Here is a 21,726-nt window from a genome sequence, read left to right on the forward strand (position 1 = left end):
TCATATCTGTTCATTGACTACAACTCTGCCGTCAACACCATAGTACCCCCCCCCAAGCTCATCACTAAGCTTGGGGTCCTGGGTCTGAACCCCGTCCTGTGCAACTGGGTCCTGGACTTCCTGACGGGTCGCCCCAGGTGGTGAAGGTAGGCAAAAACACCTTCACTATGCTGATCCTCAACACAGGGGCCCCACAAGGGTGCGTGCTCAGCCCCCTCCTGTACTACCTGTTTACCCATGACTGCGTGGCCACACACGCCTCCAACTCAGTCATCAAGTTTACAGACTAAACAACAGTGGTAGGCCTGATTACCAACAACGACGAGACAGCCTACAGGGAGGCCCTGGCGGCGTGGTTACAGGAAAATAGCCTCTCCCTCAACGTCAACAAAATGAAGGAGCTGGTCGTGGACTTCAGGACACAGCAGAGGAAGAACGCCTTCATCCACGTGGATGGGGCCACAGTGGAGAAGGTGAAAAGCTTCAAGGTTCTCTGCGTACACATCACTCACAATCTGAAATGATACACCCATGCAAACTGGAGGCTGAGGAGGCTGAGGTTGAATTTGGCTTGGCCCCAAAGTCCCTCACAAACTTTTACAGACATGCCATTGACAGCATCCTATCAGGCTGCTTTACTGCCCGGTAAGGCAACTGCACTGTTCACAACCGCTGGGCTCTCCAGAGGGTGGTGCGGTCAGCCCAACGCATCACTGCCTGCCCTTCAAGACATCTACACCACCCGGTGTCACAGGATGGCCAAGAAGATCATCAACGACCTCAGTCACCCGAGGCCATCAGACTGTTAAATAGCCATCACTAGCCGGCCTCCACCCAGTACCCTTCCCTGAACTTACTCACTGTTGTTAGCCGGCCTCCACCCAGTACGCTGCCCTGAACCGAGTCACGGTCACTAGCCGGCCTCCACCCAGTACCCTGCCCTGAATTTAGTCACGGTCACTAGCCGGCTACCACCAGGTTAATCAACCCTGCATCTTAGAGGGTGCTGCCCTGTGTACATATACATGGAACCATGGTCACTTTAATAATGTTTACATACTGTTTTACCCATTTCATACTGTATGTATATACTGTATTCTAGTCAATGCCATCCTATTAAACTACGGTGGCTTGCGAAAGTATTCACCCTCCTTGGTATTTTTTCTATTTTGTAGCCTTACAACCTGGAATTAAAATTGATTATTTTATTTTATTTTGATTTACACAACATGCCTACCACTTTGAAAATGCAAATATTTTTTCAATTTTTCTACTTTCATAATATTTTTACTGTGAAACAAACAAGAAATAAGACCCCAAAAAACAGAAAACATGAGCCTACATAAGTATTCACCAGTTCCTTCAAGTTGGATGTGTTCTGCTGGTGTTCTGCTGGTGTTCTGCTGGTGTTCTGCTGGTGTTCTGCTGGTGTTCTGCTGGTGTTCAGCAATCTTTAAGTCATACCACAGATTCTCAATTGGATTGAGGTCTTGGCTTAGACTAAGCCATTCGAGGATATTTAAATGTTTCCCCTTAAACCACTTGAGTGTTGCTTTAGCAGTATGCTTAGGATCATTGTCCTGCTGGAAGGTGAACCTCCATCCCAGTCTCAAATCTCCGGAAGACTGAAACAGGTTTCCCTCAAGAACATCTCTGTATTTAGCACCATCCATCATTCCTTCAATTCTGACCAGTTTCCCAGTCCCTGCCGATGAAAAACATGGGGATTATGTTCTCAGGGTGATGAGAGGTGTTGAATTTCTGCCAGAGATAACATTTTCCTTGATGACCAAAAAGCTCAATTTTAGTCTCATCTGACCAGAGCACCTTCTTCCATTTTGGGGGGGAGTCTCCCACATGCCTTTTGGTGAACACCAAACGCGTTTGCTTATTTTTTTCTTTAAGAAATTGCTTTTTTCTGACCACTCTTCCGTGAAGCCCAACTCTTCTGTAAAGCCCAGCTTAAAGTGGTCCTATGGACAGATACTCCAATCTCCGCTGTGGAGCTTTGCAGCTCCATCAGGGTTATCTTTGGTCTCTTTGTTGCCTCTCCGATTAATGCCCTCCTTGCCTGGTCCACGAGATTTGGTGGGTGGCCCTTTCTTGGCAGGTTTGTTGTGGTGTCATATTCTTTCCATTTTTTAATAATGGATTTAATGGTGCTCAGTGGGATGTTCAAAGTTTAGGATATTTTTTTATAACCCAACCCTGATCTGTATTTCTCCACAACTTTGTTCCTGATCTGTTTGGAGAGATCCTTGGTCTTCATGGTGCCGCTTGATTGGTGGTTCCCTTTGCTTAGTGGTGTTGCCGACTCTGGGGCCTTTCAGAACAGGTGTATATATACTGAGATCATGTGATAGATCATGTGACACTTAGATTGCACACAGGTGGACTTTATTTAACTAATTATGTGACTTCTAAAGATAATTGGTTTCACCATATCCTTAGGGCATTCATAGTAAAGGGGATGAATACATATGCACACACCATTTTTCAGTTTGACATTTTTTAGAATTCTTTTGAAACAAGTTTTTTTTTTCATTTCACTTCACCAATTTGTACTATTTTGTGTTTGTCCATTACATGAAATCCAAATAAAAATCCATTTAAATTACAGGATGTAATGCAACAAAATAGGAAAAACGCCAAGAGTGTCATGTTTTGTCTTATATTGCCTTGTCATTTTGCTTTTCCTTCTGTTCGTTTTCCCCCTGCTGGTCTTTTTAGGTTCGTTCCCCTTTTTCTCTCTCCCTCTCTCTCTCTCTTCTCTCTATCGTTCCATTCCTGCTCCCAGCTGTTCCTATTCCCCTAATCAATCATTTAGTCTTCCCACACCTGTTCCCTATCTTTTCCCCTGATTAGAGTCCCTATTTCTCCCCTTGTTTTCCGTTTCTGCCCTGTCGGATCCTTGTCTATTGTTCACCGTGCTGTGTCTTTGTATCGCCCTGTCGTGTCGTGTTTCCCTCAGATGCTGCGTGGTGAGCAGGTGTCTGAGTCTGCTACGGTCAAGTGCCTTCCCGAGGCAACCTGCAGTTTATTATCGAGTCTCCAGTCAGTTCTCGTGATTACGAGTGAAATTGTTTTTATGCTTTATTTACCGCTCCGATTTGTCTAGGAGTATTGCTATTTCCTTAAACTGGATTAAAGACTCTGTTTTCGCCAAGTTGCTTTTGGGTCCTCATTCACCTGCATAACAGAAGGATCCGACCAAAGAATGGACCCAGCGACTACAGACGCTCGTAACACTGCCATCGAGATCCAAGGAGCCATGCTCGGCAGACACGAGCAGGAATTGTCTGCTGCTCGCCATGCCGTGGAGAACCTGACCGCTCAGGTTTCCGACCTCTCTGGACAGTTCCAGAGTCTTCGTCTCGTGCCACCTGTTACTTCCTGGCCTGCCGAGCCTCCGGAACCTAGGGTTAATAACCCACCTTGCTACTCCGGGCAGCCCACGGAGTGCCGCTCCTTTCTCACCCAGTGTGATATTGTGTTCTCTCTCCAACCCAACACATACTCTAGAGAGAGAGCTCGGGTTGCTTACGTCATTTCACTCCTTACTGGCCGGGCTCGAGAGTGGGGCACAGCTATCTGGGAGGCAAGGGCTGATTGCTCTAACAATTACCAGAACTTTAAAGAGGAGATGATTCGGGTTTTTGACCGTTCAGTTTTTGGTAGGGAGGCTTCTAGGGCCCTGGCTTCCCTATGCCAAGGTGATCGATCCATAACGGATTACTCTATTGAGTTTCGCACTCTTGCTGCCTCTAGTGACTGGAACGAGCCGGCGCTGCTCGCTCGTTTTCTGGAGGGACTCCACGCAGTGGTTAAAGATGAGATTCTCTCCCGGGAGGTTCCTTCAAGTGTGGACTCTTTGATTGCTCTCGCCATCCGCATAGAACGACGGGTAGATCTTCGTCACCAGGCTCGTGGAAGAGAGCTCGCGTCAACGGTGTTTCCCTGCTCCGCATCGCAACCATCTCCCTCCTCTGGCTCAGAGACTGAGCCCATGCAGCTGGGAGGTATTCGCATCTCGACTAAGGAGAGGGAACGGAGGATCACCAACCGCCTGTGCCTCTATTGCGGACTAGCTGGACATTTTGTTAATTCATGTCCAGTAAAGCCAGAGCTCATCAGTAAGCGGAGGGCTACTGGTGAGCGCTACTACTCAGGTCTCTCCATCTAGATCCTGTACTACTTTGTCGGTCCATCTACGCTGGACCGGTTCGGGTGCTACATGCAGTGCCTTGATAGACTCTGGGGCTGAGGGTTGTTTCATGGACGAAGCATGGGCTCGGAAACATGACATTCCTTTCAGAGAGTTAGACAAGCCTACGCCCATGTTCGCCTTAGATGGTAGTCATCTTCCCAGTATCAGATTTGAGACACTACCTTTAACCCTCACAGTATCTGGTAACCACAGTGAGACTATTTCTTTTTTGATTTTTCGTTCACCTTTTACACCTGTTGTTTTGGGTCATCCCTGGCTAGTATGTCATAATCCTTCTATTAATTGGTCTAGTAATTATATCCTATCCTGGAACGTTTCTTGTCATGTGAAGTGTTTAATGTCTGCCATCCCTCCCGTTTCTTCTGTCCCCACTTCTCAGGAGGAACCTGGCGATTTGACAGGAGTGCCGGAGGAATATCATGATCTGCGCACGGTCTTCAGTCGGTCCCGAGCCAACTCCCTTCCTCCTCACCGGTCGTATGATTGTAGTATTGATCTCCTTCCGGGGACCACTCCTCCTCGGGGTAGACTATACTCTCTGTCGGCTCCCGAACGTAAGGCTCTCGAGGATTATTTGTCTGTGTCGCTTGACGCCGGTACCATAGTGCCTTCTTCCTCTCCGGCCGGGGCGGGGTTTTTTTTTGTTAAGAAAAGGGACGGTACTCTGCGCCCCTGCGTGGATTATCGAGGGCTGAATGACATAACGGTTAAGAATCGTTATCCGCTTCCCCTTATGTCATCACATTTACATTTACATTTAAGTCATTTAGCAGACGCTCTTATCCAGAGCGACTTACAAATCAGCCTTCGAGATTCTGCAGGGAGCCAGGTGCTTTACTAAGTTGGACCTTCGTAACGCTTACCATCTCGTGCGCATCAGAGAGGGGGACGAGTGGAAAACGGCGTTTAACACTCCGTTAGGGCATTTTGAGTACCGGGTTCTGCCGTTTGGTCTCGCCAATGCGCCAGCTGTTTTTCAGGCATTAGTTAATGATGTTCTGAGAGACATGCTGAACATCTTTGTTTTTGTCTATCTTGACGATATCCTGATTTTTTCACCGTCACTCGAGATTCATGTTCAGCACGTTCGACGTGTTCTACAGCGCCTTTTAGAGAATTGTCTCTACGTGAAGGCTGAGAAGTGCTCTTTTCATGTCTCCTCCGTTACTTTTCTCGGTTCCGTTATTTCCGCTGAAGGCATTCAGATGGATTCCGCTAAGGTCCAAGCTGTCAGTGATTGGCCCGTTCCAAGGTCACGTGTCGAGTTGCAGCGCTTTCTAGGTTTCGCTAATTTCTATCGGCGTTTCATTCGTAATTTCGGTCAAGTTGCTGCCCCTCTCACAGCTCTTACTTCTGTCAAGACGTGTTTTAAGTGGTCCGGTTCCGCCCAGGGAGCTTTTGATCTTCTAAAAGAACGTTTTACGTCCGCTCCTATCCTCGTTACTCCTGACGTCACTAGACAATTCATTGTCGAGGTTGACGCTTCAGAGGTAGGCGTGGGAGCCATTCTATCCCAGCGCTTCCAGTCTGACGATAAGGTTCATCCTTGCGCTTATTTTTCTCATCGCCTGTCGCCATCTGAACGCAACTATGATGTGGGTAACCGCGAACTGCTCGCCATCCGCTTAGCCCTAGGCGAATGGCGACAGTGGTTGGAGGGGGCGACCGTTCCTTTTGTCGTTTGGACAGACCATAAGAACCTTGAGTACATCCGTTCTGCCAAACGACTTAATGCTCGTCAAGCTCGTTGGGCGTTGTTTTTCGCTCGTTTCGAGTTTGTGATTTCTTACCGTCCGGGTAGCAAGAACACCAAGCCTGATGCCTTATCCCGTCTTTTTAGTTCTTCTGTGGCTTCTACTGATCCCGAGGGATTCTTCCTTATGGGCGTGTTGTCGGGTTGACAGTCTGGGGAATTGAAAGACAGGTTAAGCAAGCACTCACGCACACTGCGTCGCCGCGCGCTTGTCCTAGTAACCTTCTTTTCGTTCCTGTTTCCACTCGTCTGGCTGTTCTTCAGTGGGCTCACTCTGCCAAGTTAGCTGGTCATCCCGGTGTTCGAGGCACTCTTGCGTCTATTCGCCAGCGCTTTTGGTGGCCGACTCAGGAGCGTGACACGCGCCGTTTCGTGGCTGCTTGTTCGGACTGCGCGCAGACTAAGTCAGGTAACTCTCCTCCTGCCGGTCGTCTCAGACCACTCCCCATTCCTTCTCGACCATGGTCTCACATCGCCCTAGACTTCATTACCGGTCTGCCTTTGTCTGCGGGGAAGACTGTGATTCTTACGGTTGTCGATAGGTTCTCTAAGGCGGCACATTTCATTCCCCTCGCTAAACTTCCTTCCGCTAAGGAGACGGCACAAATCATCATCGAGAATGTGTTCAGAATTCATGGCCTCCCGTTAGACGCCGTTTCAGACAGAGGCCCGCAATTCACGTCACAGTTTTGGAGGGAGTTCTGTCGTTTGATTGGTGCGTCCGTCAGTCTCTCTTCCGGGTTTCATCCCCAGTCTAACGGTCAAGCAGAGAGGGCCAATCAGACGATTGGTCGCATACTACGCAGCCTTTCTTTCAGAAACCCTGCGTCTTGGGCAGAACAGCTCCCCTGGGCAGAATACGCTCACAACTCGCTTCCTTCGTCTGCTACCGGGTTATCTCCGTTTCAGAGTAGTCTGGGTTACCAGCCTCCTCTGTTCTCATCCCAGCTTGCCGAGTCCAGCGTTCCCTCCGCTCAAGCGTTTGTCCAACGTTGTGAGCGCACCTGGAGGAGGGTGAGGTCTGCACTTTGCCGTTACAGGGCACAGACTGTGAGAGCCGCCAATAAACGTAGGATTAAGAGTCCTAGGTATTGTTGCGGCCAGAGAGTGTGGCTTTCCACTCGCAACCTTCCTCTTACGACAGCCTCTCGTAAGTTGACTCCGCGGTTCATTGGTCCGTTCCGTGTCTCCCAGGTCGTCAATCCTGTCGCTGTGCGACTGCTTCTTCCGCGACATCTTCGTCGCGTCCATCCTGTCTTCCATGTCTCCTGTGTCAAGCCCATTTCTTCGCACCCCGTTCGTCTTCCCTCCCCCTCCCGTCCTTGTCGAGAGCGCACCTATTTACAAGGTACGTAGGATCATGGACATGCGTTCTCGGGGACGGGGTCACCAATACTTAGTGGATTGGGGGGTTACGGTCCTGAGGAGAGGAGTTGGGTTCCGTCTCGGGACGTGCTGGACCGTTCACTGATTGATGATTTCCTCCGTTGCCGCCAGGATTCCTCCTCGAGTGCGCCAGGAGGCGCTCGGTGAGTGGGGGGGTACTGTCATGTTTTGTCTTATATTGCCTTGTCATTTTGCTTTTCCTTCTGTTCGTTTTCCCCCTGCTGGTCTTTTTAGGTTCGTTCCCCTTTTTCTCTCTCCCTCTCTCTCTCTCTTCTCTCTATCGTTCCGTTCCTGCTCCCAGCTGTTCCTATTCCCCTAATCAATCATTTAGTCTTCCCACACCTGTTCCCTATCTTTTCCCCTGATTAGAGTCCCTATTTCTCCCCTTGTTTTCCGTTTCTGCCCTGTCGGATCCTTGTCTATTGTTCACCGTGCTGTGTCCTTGTATCGCCCTGTCGTGTCGTGTTTCCCTCAGATGCTGCGGGGTGAGCAGGTGTCTGAGTCTGCTACGGTCAAGTGCCTTCCCGAGGCAACCTGCAGTTTATTATCGAGTCTCCAGTCAGTTCTCGTGATTACGAGTGAAATTGTTTTTATGCTTTATTTACCGCTCCGATTTGTCTAGGAGTATTGCTATTTCCTTAAACTGGATTAAAGACTCGCCAAGTCGCTTTTGGGTCCTCATTCACCTGCATAACAAAGAGTGATGAATACTTTCACAATGCACTGTATTGCTGTACATATTCTATTCTATCCACGTTTTCTTCACATATACATGTATGACATATTCTATCCACATACAGTCCATAATGTATATACATCCCGTCACATATTTATATATATATATATATTTATACTTATACTTCGACATTGCTCAACTTTTCTCTATTTCTTAATTTCATTCTTATACTTTAGATTTGTGTGTATTGTTGTGTGTTGTTAAATATTACTGCACAGTTGGAGCTAGGAACACAAGCATTTCACTACCGTCGCAATACCATCTGTTAAATGTGTGTATCCAACCAATAACATGTGTTAAATATGTGTATCCAACCAATAACATACGTTAAATATGTGTATGTAACCAATAACATATGTTAAATATGTGTATGTAACCAATAACATATGTTAAATATGTGTATGTAACCAATAACATATGTTAAATATGTGTATGTAACCAATAACATCTGTTAAATGTGTGTATCCAACCAATAACATCTGTTAAATATGTGAATGTAACCAATAACATATGTTAAATATGTGTATGTAACCAATAACATATGTTAAATATGTGTATGTAACCAATAACATATGTTAAATATGTGTATGTAACCAATAACATATGTTAAATATGTGTATGTAAACAATAACATCTATTAAATATGTGTATGTAACCAATAACATCTGTTAAATATGTGTATGTAACCAATAACATATGTTAAATATGTGTATGTAACCAATAACATATGTTAAATATGTGTATGTAACCAATAACATCTGTTAAATATGTGTATGTAACCAATAACATATGTTAAATATGTGTATGTAACCAATAACATATGTTAAATATGTGTATGTAAACAATAACATCTGTTAAATATGTGTATGTAACCAATAACATATGTTAAATATGTGTATGTAACCAATAACATCTGTTAAATATGTGTATGTAACCAATAACATATGTTAAATATGTGTATGTAACCAATAACATCTGTTAAATATGTGTATGTAACCAATAACATATGTTAAATATGTGTATGTAAACAATAACATCTGTTAAATATGTGTATAACCAATAACATATGTTAAATATGTGTATGTAACCAATAACATATGTTAAATATGTGTATGTAACCAATAACATCTGTTAAATATGTGTATGTAACCAATAACATATGTTAAATATGTGTATGTAAACAATAACATCTGTTAAATATGTGTATGTAACCAATAACATATGTTAAATATGTGTATGTAACCAATAACATATGTTAAATATGTGTATGTAACCAATAACATATGTTAAATATGTGTATGTAACCAATAACATATGTTAAATATGTGTATGTAACCAATAACATATGTTAAATATGTGTATGTAACCAATAACATCTGTTAAATATGTGTATGTAACCAATAACATATGTTAAATATGTGTATGTAAACAATAACATCTGTTAAATATGTGTATGTAACCAATAACATATGTTAAATATGTGTATGTAACCAATAACATATGTTAAATATGTGTATAAACAATAACATCTGTTAAATATGTGTATGTAACCAATAACATATGTTAAATATGTGTATGTAACCAATAACATATGTTAAAATGTGTATGTAAACAATAACATCTGTTAAATATGTGTATGTAACCAATAACATATGTTAAATATGTGTATGTAACCAATAACATATGTTAAATATGTGTATAACAATAACATATGTTAAATATGTGTATGTAACCAATAACATATGTTAAATATGTGTATGTAACCAATAACATATGTTAAATATGTGTATGTAACCAATAACATCTGTTAAATATGTGTATGTAACCAATAACATATGTTAAATATGTGTATGTAAACAATAACATCTGTTAAATATGTGTATGTAACCAATAACATATGTTAAATATGTGTATGTAACCAATAACATATGTTAAATATGTGTATGTAAACAATAACATCTGTTAAATATGTGTATGTAACCAATAACATATGTTAAATATGTGTATGTAACCAATAACATCTGTTAAATATGTGTATGTAACCAATAACATATGTTAAATATGTGTATGTAACCAATAACATCTGTTAAATATGTGTATGTAACCAATAACATATGTTAAATATGTGTATGTAAACAATAACATCTGTTAAATATGTGTATGTAACCAATAACATATGTTAAATATGTGTATGTAACCAATAACATATGTTAAATATGTGTATGTAACCAATAACATCTGTTAAATATGTGTATGTAACCAATAACATATGTTAAATATGTGTATGTAAACAATAACATCTGTTAAATATGTGTATGTAACCAATAACATATGTTAAATATGTGTATGTAACCAATAACATATGTTAAATATGTGTATGTAACCAATAACATATGTTAAATATGTGTATGTAACCAATAACATATGTTAAATATGTGTATGTAACCAATAACATATGTTAAATATGTGTATGTAACCAATAACATATGTTAAATATGTGTATACCTTCCAACACTTGTCTTCCCTCCTCTTTTTCTTCTCCATCCATTTCCCTCCATTCAAACTACTTATGAGGTGATGCTTTACTATAGGATGGATCTCTAGAGTCCCGTTCTCAGACAAGAACCCCCCACTCCTCCTTCCTCCATCCTTCCATTCATCCCTCTGTCCCCCGTGGTGGACTCGGTGCCAAGCCCGCCAACTCGAGAGCTCTCTCTCCTTCTGCTGTGTCTGTGATAATAACAATAACATGGAAGTGATGCAGAGAGCTTTCTGTTGAACCCACGCCAACCAGCCTGGCTGGCACAGCACAGGGAACCTCTCTAAGGCATCATTCACACTACAGGGCCTGCTCAACCCCTTAGATCCACACTATAGGGCCTGCGCAACTCGTTAGATCCACACTACAGGGCCTGCTCAACCCGTTAGATCCACACTACAGGGCCTGCTCAACCCATTAGATCCACACTACATTAGATCCATTAAATCCACATGGGTTGAGCAGGACCTGTAGTGTGGATCTAATGGGTTGAGCAGGCCCTGTAGTGTGTATCTAACGAGTTGATCAGGCCCTGCTCAACCCCTTAGATCCACACTACAGGGCCTGCTCAACCCATTAGATCCACACTACAGGGCTTGCTCAACCCATTAGATCCACACTACAGGGCCTGCTCAACCCATTAGATCCACACTACAGGGCCTGCTCAACCCATTAGATCCACACTACAGGGCCTGCTCAAACCATTAGATCCACACTACAGGGCCTGCTAAACCCATTAGATCCACACTACAGGTCCTGCTCAACCCATGTGGATCTAATGGATCTAATGCAGTGTGGATCTAATGAGTTGATCAGGCCCTGCTCAACCCATTAGATCCACACTACAGGGCCTGCTCAACCCATTAGATCCACACTACAGGGCCTGCTCAACCCATTAGATCCACACTACAGGGCCTGCTCAACCCATTAGATCCACACTACAGGGCCTGCTCAACCCAATAGATCCACACTACAGGCCCTGCTCAACCCATTAGATCCACACTACAGAGCCTGCTCAACCCATTCGATCCACACTACAGAGCCTGCTCAACCCATTAGATCCACACTACAGGGCTTGCTCAACCCATTAGATCCACACTACAGGGCCAAAGAAAACTGTACTGCGCTGGCTCTGATATTTTCTTTTCACATAGTCCTTTTTTCAACATGGTTCCAGCAGCTATGGTGTCTGTAAAACCAGGCCAGTACAGCTCAGTTAGGCCCTATTGTGTGAATCAGGCTTAAGCCTGTACCGTAGGTTTCACCATCTCCCAAGCTAGCTACCCACTGGGCACAGACAACAATTCATTGAAATGACGTGGAAACAACATTGATTCAACCAGTGTGTGCCCAGTGGGTAACCACCAATACTCTGCCTCTCTTTTCAAAGCAAAAAATGTATATGTATTTTGCACGATGAAAATACATATCCATATTAGTATTTGTGTTATGGGGGTGTGAGAGTTATATAAGCTATAAAAATATATGATCAGATATTTTAAAATGTATGTCATGTTTAAATATGATATATAAGGCCGTGTTACTTTTCCGTATGGGTTCTTCTCCATTCTGCTCTGCTAGGGGCTGGTTTAAGGTTGATTTAAGATTAAATTGTCAATCCTGTTACGGTCAACCTTGTTACATTATTTGGTACTTAATAGGCATGTACTATAGTCTTTTATTTTATTTAACCTCTCAACTTTTTTTTTCTAAAGTTGATCATATGCTCTTTATGACATAAAGTACAAATTTGGTGAAATCACATTTTTTGGGGGACATTTTTACACTTCTCAAAAGGCACCGAAATAGCGGAACGACCCATTTCACAACCGTTATTACAGACTGTTTTTAATAACCAGCAGCTACCACTGTATCTGATTTGATCATCCCCCCATCCATATATGTTTCTTCTCTTATTCATCTCATCAACAACTTAGTGATGTGGATGATAATGTTTAATGTACAGTGTGTGTGTGTGTGTGTGTGTGTGTGTGTGTGTGTGTGTGTGTGTGTGTGTGTGTGTGTGTGTGTGTGTGTGTGTGTGTGTGTGTGTGTGTGTGTGTGTGTGTGTGTGTGTGTGTGTGCGTGTGCGTGTGTGCGTGTGTGCGTGTGTGCGTGTGTGCGCGTGTGCGCGTGTGCGTGTGTGCGTGTGTGTGTGTGTGTGTGTGTGTGTGTTTTCACATCTGAATGTGTGTTTGTTTCTGTGCGAGTGTGCGTTTTTATGTGCTTAAAATCGTATTAAACCCATTGCCAACTGTTACAGCCCATCATGTGCATGCCTGTTTTTAACACTGTTATTAAGATTGAATCAAGTTGTTTTTGCCCTCCCAGCCTATCAGATCACTGCCAAACCAGCCAATCAAAGCCCTTGTTACACACAAAGCCCTGCGGAGGAATCTGAGCTGGCATACAGCTATGCATCCCTGGGCAGCACACACACGCACACATACACACACAGACTCACAGGGCCTGGAGAATTAAGCCTATTTTAAATCCTATTTAAAACCTAACCCTAACAATAGGAGTACTCCTATCCACTGAACTTACTTACACCTAAATTAAATGGTGATTTCATTTATATTAATTATTTATCTTAATACCGCTGTCTTTCTCAGAATGTTATGATTGTCGTATATTGAATGAGAGAGATGCCAGGGAAGGCGGGATGAGAAAACGTGCGTGTCTGTGTGTGTGTGTAATGGCGCTGGAGGGGATGGCTGCCGTTTTATGGTCTCTTAACCAACCGTGCTATTTTGTTTGGTTTTTTGCATTGTTAGTAACTTACTTTGTACATCAAATCAAATATTGCTGCTACCGTCTTTTATCACTGAAAAGAGCTTCTGGACATTAGAACAGCGATTACTCACCTGAAACTGGACTAATCGTTTTTCTTTGATGAGACGAACGAGAGGGATTTACTTCAGACACCCGACGAGGCCATCATCCCCGTCATTCGCAGGAGAAAAGACCGAGTTATCACATGAAGGAGATCAGGGTACCTTGTAAGGATCCGGAGATGAGTGGCAAATCTGCCTTTGCCATCGGTACTATTGGCCAACGTAAAATCGCAGGATAATAAAGTGGATGAACTACAAGCACATATATCCTACCAACAGGACATTAAAAACTGTAATATCTTATGTTTCACCGAGTCGTTGCTGAACGATGACATGATTAACAGACAGATGGCAGGTTGCACACTGTACCGGCAGGATAGAACAGCAGCCTCTGGTAAGACAAGGAGTGAGGGTCTATGTATATTTGAAAAACAACAGCTGGTTCACGATATCTAAGGAAGTCTTGAGGTTTTGCTAGCCTGAGGTAGAGGATCTCATGATAAGCTGTAGACCACAATATCGACCAAGAGAGTTTTCATCTATATACTTCGTAGCTGTCTATTTACCACCACAAACCGATGGTGGCACGAAGAACGCACTCAAAGAGCTGTTTAAGGCCATAACCAAACAGGAAAAAGCTCATCCAGAGGCGGCGCTCCTGGTGGCCGGGGACTTTAATGTAGGGAACTTAAATCCATTTTACCTCATTTCTAACGGCATGTTAAATTTGCAAGCAGAGTGAACTCTAGACCACCTTTAATCCACATACACGCATACAAAGTTCTCCCTCGCCTTTCATTTGGCAAATCTGACCATAATTCTATCCTACTGATTTCTGCTTACAAGCAATAACTAAAGCAGGAAGCACAAGTAACTTGATCAATAAAAAAGTGGTCAGATGAAGCAGATGCTAAACTACAGGACGGTTTTGCTAGCACAGACTGGAATTTGTTCCGGGATTCTTCAGATGGCATTGAGGAGGACACCACATCAGTCACTGGCTTCATCAATAAGTGCATTGATGACGTCGTCCCCACAGTGACTGTACGTACATACCCCAACCAGAAACCATGGATTACAGGCAACATCCGCACTGAGCTAAAGGGTAGAGCTGCCGCTTTCAAGGAGCGGGACTCTAACCTGGAAGCTTATAAGAAATACCGCTTTGCCGTCCGATGAACCATCAAACAGGCAAAGCGTCAATACAGGACTATGATTGAATCGTACTACACCGGCTCCGACGCTCTTTGGATGTGGCAGGGCTTGCAAACTATTACAGACTACAAAGTGAAACACAGCTGAGAGCTGCCCAGTGACACAAACCTGCCAGACGAGCTAAACTATGCTTGCTTCGAGGCAAGTAACACTGAAACATGCATGAGAGCATCAGCTGTTCCGGACGACTGTGTGATCAGGCTCCCCATAGCCGATGTGAGTAAGACCTTTAAACAGGTCAACATTCACAAGACCGCAGGGCCAGATGGATTAGCAGGATGTGTACTCCGAGCATTCGCTGACCAACTGGCAAGTGTCTTCACTGACATTTTCAACCTCTCCCTGTCTGAGTCTGTAATACCAACGTGTTTCAAGCAGACCACCCTAGTCCCTGTGCCCAAGAACACTAAGAGCTCATGTCTGTAGCCATGAAGTGCTTTGAAAGGCCGGTCATGGCTCACATCAACACCATCATCCCAAAAACCCTAGACCCACTCCAATTTGGATACCACTCCAACAGATGATGCAATCTCTATTGCACTCCACGCTGCCATTTCCCATCTGGACAAAAGCAACACCTATGTGAGAATGCTATTCATTGACTACAGCTCAGTGTTCGACTCCATAGTGCCCTCAAAGCTCATCACTAAACTAATGACCCTGGAACTAAACACCTCCTTCTGCAACTGGATTCTGGACTTCTTGTTGGGCTGCCCCCCAGGTGGTAAGGGTAGATAACAGGACAACAACCTCTCCCTCAACGTGATCAAGACAAAGGTGATGATTGTGGACTACAGGAAAATGTGGAACAAGCACACCCCCATTCTCATCGACATGGCTGTAGTGGAGCAGGTTGAGAGTTTCATGGTCCTTGGTTTCCACATCACCAAGAAACTAACATGGTCCAGTCACAAAAAGACAGTCGTGAAGAGAGCACGACAAAACCTATTGCTCCTCAGGAGACTGAAAAGATTTGGCATGGGTCCTCAGATCCTCAAAAGGTCTACAGCTGCACCATCGAGAGCATGGTGGTTGGTTGCGTCACTGCCTGGTATGGCAACTGCTCAGACTCCGACCGCAAGGCACTACAAAGGATAGTGGGTACGGCCCAGTACATCACTAGGGCCAAGTTTCCTTCCATCCAGAACCTCTATACCAGGGGGTGTCTTCACGACTGTCTTTTTGTGACTGGAGGCCCTAAAAATTGTCAAAGACTCCAGAACCCTAGTCATAGACTGTTCTCACTGTTACTGCCCGGTAAGCGGTACCGGAGCGTCAAGTCTAGGTCCAAGTGGCTTCTAAACAGCTTCTACCCCAAGGCAATAAGACTCCTGAATATCTAATCAAATGGCTACCCAGACTATTTGCATTTCCTCCCCCCTACCCCTCTTTTACGCTGCTACTACTCTCTGTTTATTATCTAATCACTTTAAGAACTCTACCTACATGTACATATGACCTCAATTACCTCGACCAAACAGTGCCCCTAAGCATTGACTCTGTATCCGTACTCCCTGTATATAGCCTCACTATTGTTATTTTACTGCTGCTCTTTAATTATTTGTTAGGGTTAGAATTAGGTTTAGGGTTAGGCTTTGGGTTAGTTTTAGGGTTAGGTTTTCAGGTTAATGTTAGGGTTAAGGTTGAGGTGGCAGGTAGCCTAGTGGTTAAAGCGCTGGCCAGTAACCAAAAGGTTGTTGGGTCGAATCCCTGAGCTGACAAGCTAAAAATCTGTTGTTCTGAACAAGGTAGTTAACCCACAGTTCCCTGGTAGGCTGTCATTGTAAATAAGAATTTGTTCTTAATTGTCTTGCATAGTTAAATAAATAAAAAGATTCAGGATTATGTAAAATAGGATTTTGAAAGGGACTGAATTGTGTGCCACAAGGTTAGTTGTATAATACTGTGTGTGTGTGTTTGATTCCCAGAAAACCAGAACAAAGTGATAGTTAGGGAGAGGAGGGGTGTATTACACCAGGTGGTTGACTCAAAACACACCCTAAAGAAAACCAAAGCTAAACTACATGACCTAAAGCCCTGATAAAATAGATGAGTGCAATCTGTGTAGAATTGATCGTTTTGATAATCCCTTATTGAGGGATTAATCAAATATTCAAATCTATATTAGGGCTTGGAGAGGTCGGAACTAGGCCTATATGATTTGAACAAATAGGCCTATCGAATTAATAATCCAGTCCACAATCATTTTGCCAATATAATCCCCACACCAAATGTGCGGTAAACTAAAGTAGATTACACATACTCTCGTCTAGATTTTAATTTAAAGGATCATCTCTATTTTCCTATTTTGTGGAGTATTATCAAATTGCATAGCACTTGCCTAATTTTACCACGCGCGTAATGAATAGAAGTGGACGGGTATAGCTCTTGTTCGTTGAGGGTTAACAAAGTCTAGCCAAGCGGAGTGGCTCGTGCGTGAACACAAGGAACAGAATTGACCCGGACACACTCCTGACTTTCTGTGCCCAGCGTGACTCGTTTATTCCTCTCCTCTACATATGGCTTGGGAGCCAGAGATGAAACAACGTTGAGTTCGAACGGAACATGGCGTCACGCAGTCACTTCTACAGTCAGATAATCTCTTTATAATAAAATCATGACGTGGACACTTCACAGTGAAGTGCGCAAACAGTATTTTCCACCATAGCACAAACAAAGCGTTTATGTTGGTACTGATTTGCTCTGCTTTGCTATGCATAGCCTATAGACTGTAAAATAGGATGAACCCAGTAACCTCTCTCCGCCTCCCTCAGTCCCATCTCACCGCCCCTTTCTACAAACTGACTGACTGGAGAGTAGCGGTGGAGAATGTGGGGAAATGCGAAAACCATACATCGTTAACCTGGAACAAGTAATTTGCTTTAACCATCAGTTGAGAGCTGTCCATTTTTATGGCTGAACACTGAACAACCATGTGTGGTTAAGATGCACAACCCAAATTAAGTGATCAAGATCTAAAATTGATTTTATGGAAAGACTGACATATAGGCTACCCCCTATCAACACACACCATCATCATATAGAGGCTAATTATTAGGAATTTCAAGTAGGCTATGTTACTGTACCTTCCATCCAGCTGAACTATTGCTGTCGCCTTTATCCTTGAAATAAGGGACAAAGCGCACCATCCAATCGTAAACCTGCGACAGAGTGAGTCTCTTCTCAGGGGCACTCTCAATGGCACGCGTGATGAGGTCCGCGTACGACTGGTTTCCCCACGCGTTCCTCCGGGATGACTTGGCTTTGCGCAGCTGGCCGGCCACGTCGAGGGCAGCCCCAGACATGCATGTAGGAGCGCCGGCTGCGATGGGGACCGGGGCGCCGGCTGGATGTTTGAGCTCCGCGGGTGCGCCACCTCTTCCCTCGGCTGATCCACCGCGGCATGCCGACACGTTGTATTGAAGCTGCTCCAGTTTGACAGATGCCAGGGGCAGACCTCGATTTGCTTCATCCACTCCCCGAGGGAAATCCTCCGGACACTTCGGCAGCGGCCAAGTGCATGACCGCGGCCGGCTCTCCGGCTCGTATTCAGGATTGATTCCAACCTGATGCGCGTCCATGCCGTTATTCTCCATCATTAGCATCTATCCTCTTGGATTAACGCCGAAAAGGCAAGGTCACAAAGAAACAAAAAATCCACTATTATCCTCCAACTGCCTTTGGAATTGTTCAAATAGCCCAAATGTGTCTACTTGCCTACAAGCAACTGCTGCTGACTGATAGAAAAATATGATAAACCAATATCAAAAAGCCAGGAGAGGCGTGGAGTAGGATCATTCTGGAAGAGCATGTATTCTCTATGCAGTATCAGAACAGACCATGAATAACATGCATCCGGCCGCCGGGTGCGCGCAGCACGATAAATAAACCAGGTCCAGGTGATGGTTAAAAATGCATTCTCAAACCCATGTCCAGATTCACAGTCAGCAACACGGATTTGGTAAATTGTGATTAGCCTAATGTCCCTTTAAAAACCATTCGGCCGCAGCAACAGTTGATTCCCTTGACCAACCGTTGGACTGGCAGGGCTGGACGATATATTCGACAAAACCCCAGAATTAAAGCCAAATTAATTTGACTTTCTTTCACGAAGTCTGCTCACGCTCACTGTTTCTTTCGTCTGGAATCTCCTCTCGGTCTCCTCTGCAGATTGGTGACCGGCTTTCACTCACACGCAAGCGCTCACCCGAAAACAACACACACACTCATAGCTTATAGTAACACACGGACTAACTGTGCGAGCTGGGCGCAATTACTCCGCTTAAAAATAAGCTTGCTCTATGAATCATTTACAACCCGCAGAATTCCAGACGAAAAAAGTATCGGCTCGTGGAGCATGCTATGTTTGTCTTCCTTCTCTCACGCGACGAAGACGCCCCGCCATAAGTGCATTACATGCAATTAACCTCCCTTATTTCGGTAGATTTCTTGATTATTACCCAACCCTATTCCTTCCACATTGGTACACCAGTGTGTATCCGTCAGTGAGGCTTGATTATCAAGCGACTAAACTGTAGCGTTGAATAAATGTGTGCTGCTTACACATATATTTATATGAGACTTGGATCAAAGGGAATATCCATTTTGTTCTGTATACAACATCGTTTCACATTGATATCCCATATAGAGAATATTTATTCACAGTTCATAAAATACCTTGATAAATGTGATTGCATTGTTTCATTGATGTTTATTGCTTTGGGAATAAACAAGAATGCTTAAATAAAAGAGCAGTTGACGTGGTGTGCTTTAGCCATCCGATTTGTGATGCTTTTCCATGTGCTGCATGTGATCGTCTGTCAGTGGTCAGATGTCTACCTGTTGATGAGATAGACTGGGATAAGCAAGACATATTCACCTCAAGAGTGCTGCATTTATAAACCTCTTAATCAAATCAAATCAAACGGTATTAGTCACATGCGCCGAATACAACAGGTGTAGGTAGACCTTACAGTGAAATGCTTACTCACGAGCCACTAACCAACAATGCAGTTTACAAAAATACGGATAAGAATAATAAATAAAAGTACCAAATAATTAAAGAGCAGCAGTAAAATAACAATAGCGAGACTATATACAGGGGGCACCGGTTAGTTGAGGTACATAAAGGTAGAGTTATTTAAGTGACTATGCCGTATTGTGCACGTCAGTTCAGTTACATGAACTGCCAACACTGTATTGAATGATTATAATATGTAATTATTACCGGGTTAATTAATGCTACAAATAAATATTTATTAATTTATGCATGAACGTCTACCATATTCCCTACGCAGATTCCCTATGCATTGCAGTCAGACAAGAAAGTCAGAAAAGTCTCAATTACATACCCTTTGAAATAATAATTGTCTCGCGGTTTCATTTCATACCATCCTTTCTCCGTACGGGTGTTTTCCTCCAGCAGAGAAAGGCGGAAGCGACCATTGTGAATGTCACACTCATTTGGCGCCCGCGGGCTGAACCCTCATTGGGTTCAAGTTGTGGGGTATCCATACTGATCTCCTTTCAACTAATAGTGTCTCTCTACATATGCATTGACTGTTATTCTATCAAATGAAGGGTTATTTGACTGTTATGCACCTGAAGTTTGATATGAAGTTATATTATTTGCTACTATATTATATTATGTTCTATTTTATGAATTATATTATACTATAATATATTATACTATACTCTATTCTATAATATATTCTATAACCCCATTACCCTTTTTCAATGGAAAATTCCCCAGTGGTGGGTGGTGATGTTACCCCCACTATTGACAGCTTGGTTGTCAGGGGAAACCATATCCTCAAATGCTCCTACAGTGGAATGCTTTCATGGTGACTAAACGGGTCTATCACAACATGAGATGTGAAAGAGAGAGGGGTGGGAGAAGAGGAGGGAAGGAGAGGGTGACAGAGGGAAAGAGAGAGAGAGTGGGGGGCAATGAAAGGAGGGGGAGAGAGTGGAGCAAGAGGGAGAGAGGGGAAGGAGAGAGGGAGGAAGGGAGAGGGTGTGTGTGAGAGAAGGGAAGGGCGAGAAGAGGAGGAAGAGTAGAGTGCAAGAGAGTGAAGGAGAGGGAGACCAAAAAAAGGAGGGGAGGAGAGAGCGAGAAGAGGAGGGGATGGGGAAAGAAAGAGAGAGGGGGATAAATGAGGGAGAGATGCTGTAAATGAGAAACAAAGGGGTAATTCAAAACACATGGCCCCTGCCCTGCGGTCTGGAGAGGATATTTTTATGCACCGCAGTGAAGTTGTAACCGGAATGCGGTGTGACTCCTATCCTATGGAATGCAAACACTGAGCCACTGCCAGCTCAGTTGAGTGGAGCTGAGTTGAGTCGATGTGTGTACTGATCTGGTGTGGCCCGTAGCAAACTAAGCTGTTGGGCATTGGCACTGACAAACAACCAAGGAAGCTCCAGCTCCAGAGTCAGACAACAACAACAATAACAACAAAAGGAGATAAATCAGTATTGAACCAATCAACTTCCAGTAGTAATCCTGGCTGACTAGCTGGCTTAGGTAGAAAGGTTACAGTGTAAAAAATATCCTGTTGTTTTTGTGGTAACTTACTGGCAGCCAGTTACCTGTAAATTACTTTTTTTCTTAAAGTACACTATGTTACCGTAATTTCAAAGGATATTTAGTTTAACAGCACATTACTGTAAAGTTTACAGTAATGTACATATAAATCAAAGTTTCTTTGGAATTTACTCTAACCTAATGTACATTATTATTATTGTTTTCATGTCCATTACTATAATAAAGGTATATTATGTCAGTGTAAATTCCAAAGAAACTTTAGTTTAACAGCAGATTACTGTAAAGTTTTTTTTTTTACAGTAACTTACAGGTAACTGGCTGCCAAGTAAGTTACCGTTAAAACAACAGTGTAACCTACATCATCACAGTGTAACCTACCTACCTAAGACAGCTAGTCAGCCAAGGCTACTTCTGATGTGTTTACTGGGACAGGGTGATGATGTCACTCCCACCCTTGTGTTGAGCAACAACGCCAGACTGACTGA

General features: G+C 43.6%; 1 pseudogene; it reads right to left on the reverse strand.

The window, feature by feature from the left end:
- Positions 1-18,953, reverse strand: part of LOC124012841 — a 71,182-nt pseudogene extending 52,229 nt beyond the window's left edge.
- Between the last annotated feature and the right edge of the window lie 2,773 nt (positions 18,954-21,726).

Source organism: Oncorhynchus gorbuscha, linkage group LG24 (genome assembly GCF_021184085.1).
Source record: "Oncorhynchus gorbuscha isolate QuinsamMale2020 ecotype Even-year linkage group LG24, OgorEven_v1.0, whole genome shotgun sequence".
NCBI classification, from domain to species: Eukaryota; Metazoa; Chordata; class Actinopteri; order Salmoniformes; family Salmonidae; genus Oncorhynchus; species Oncorhynchus gorbuscha.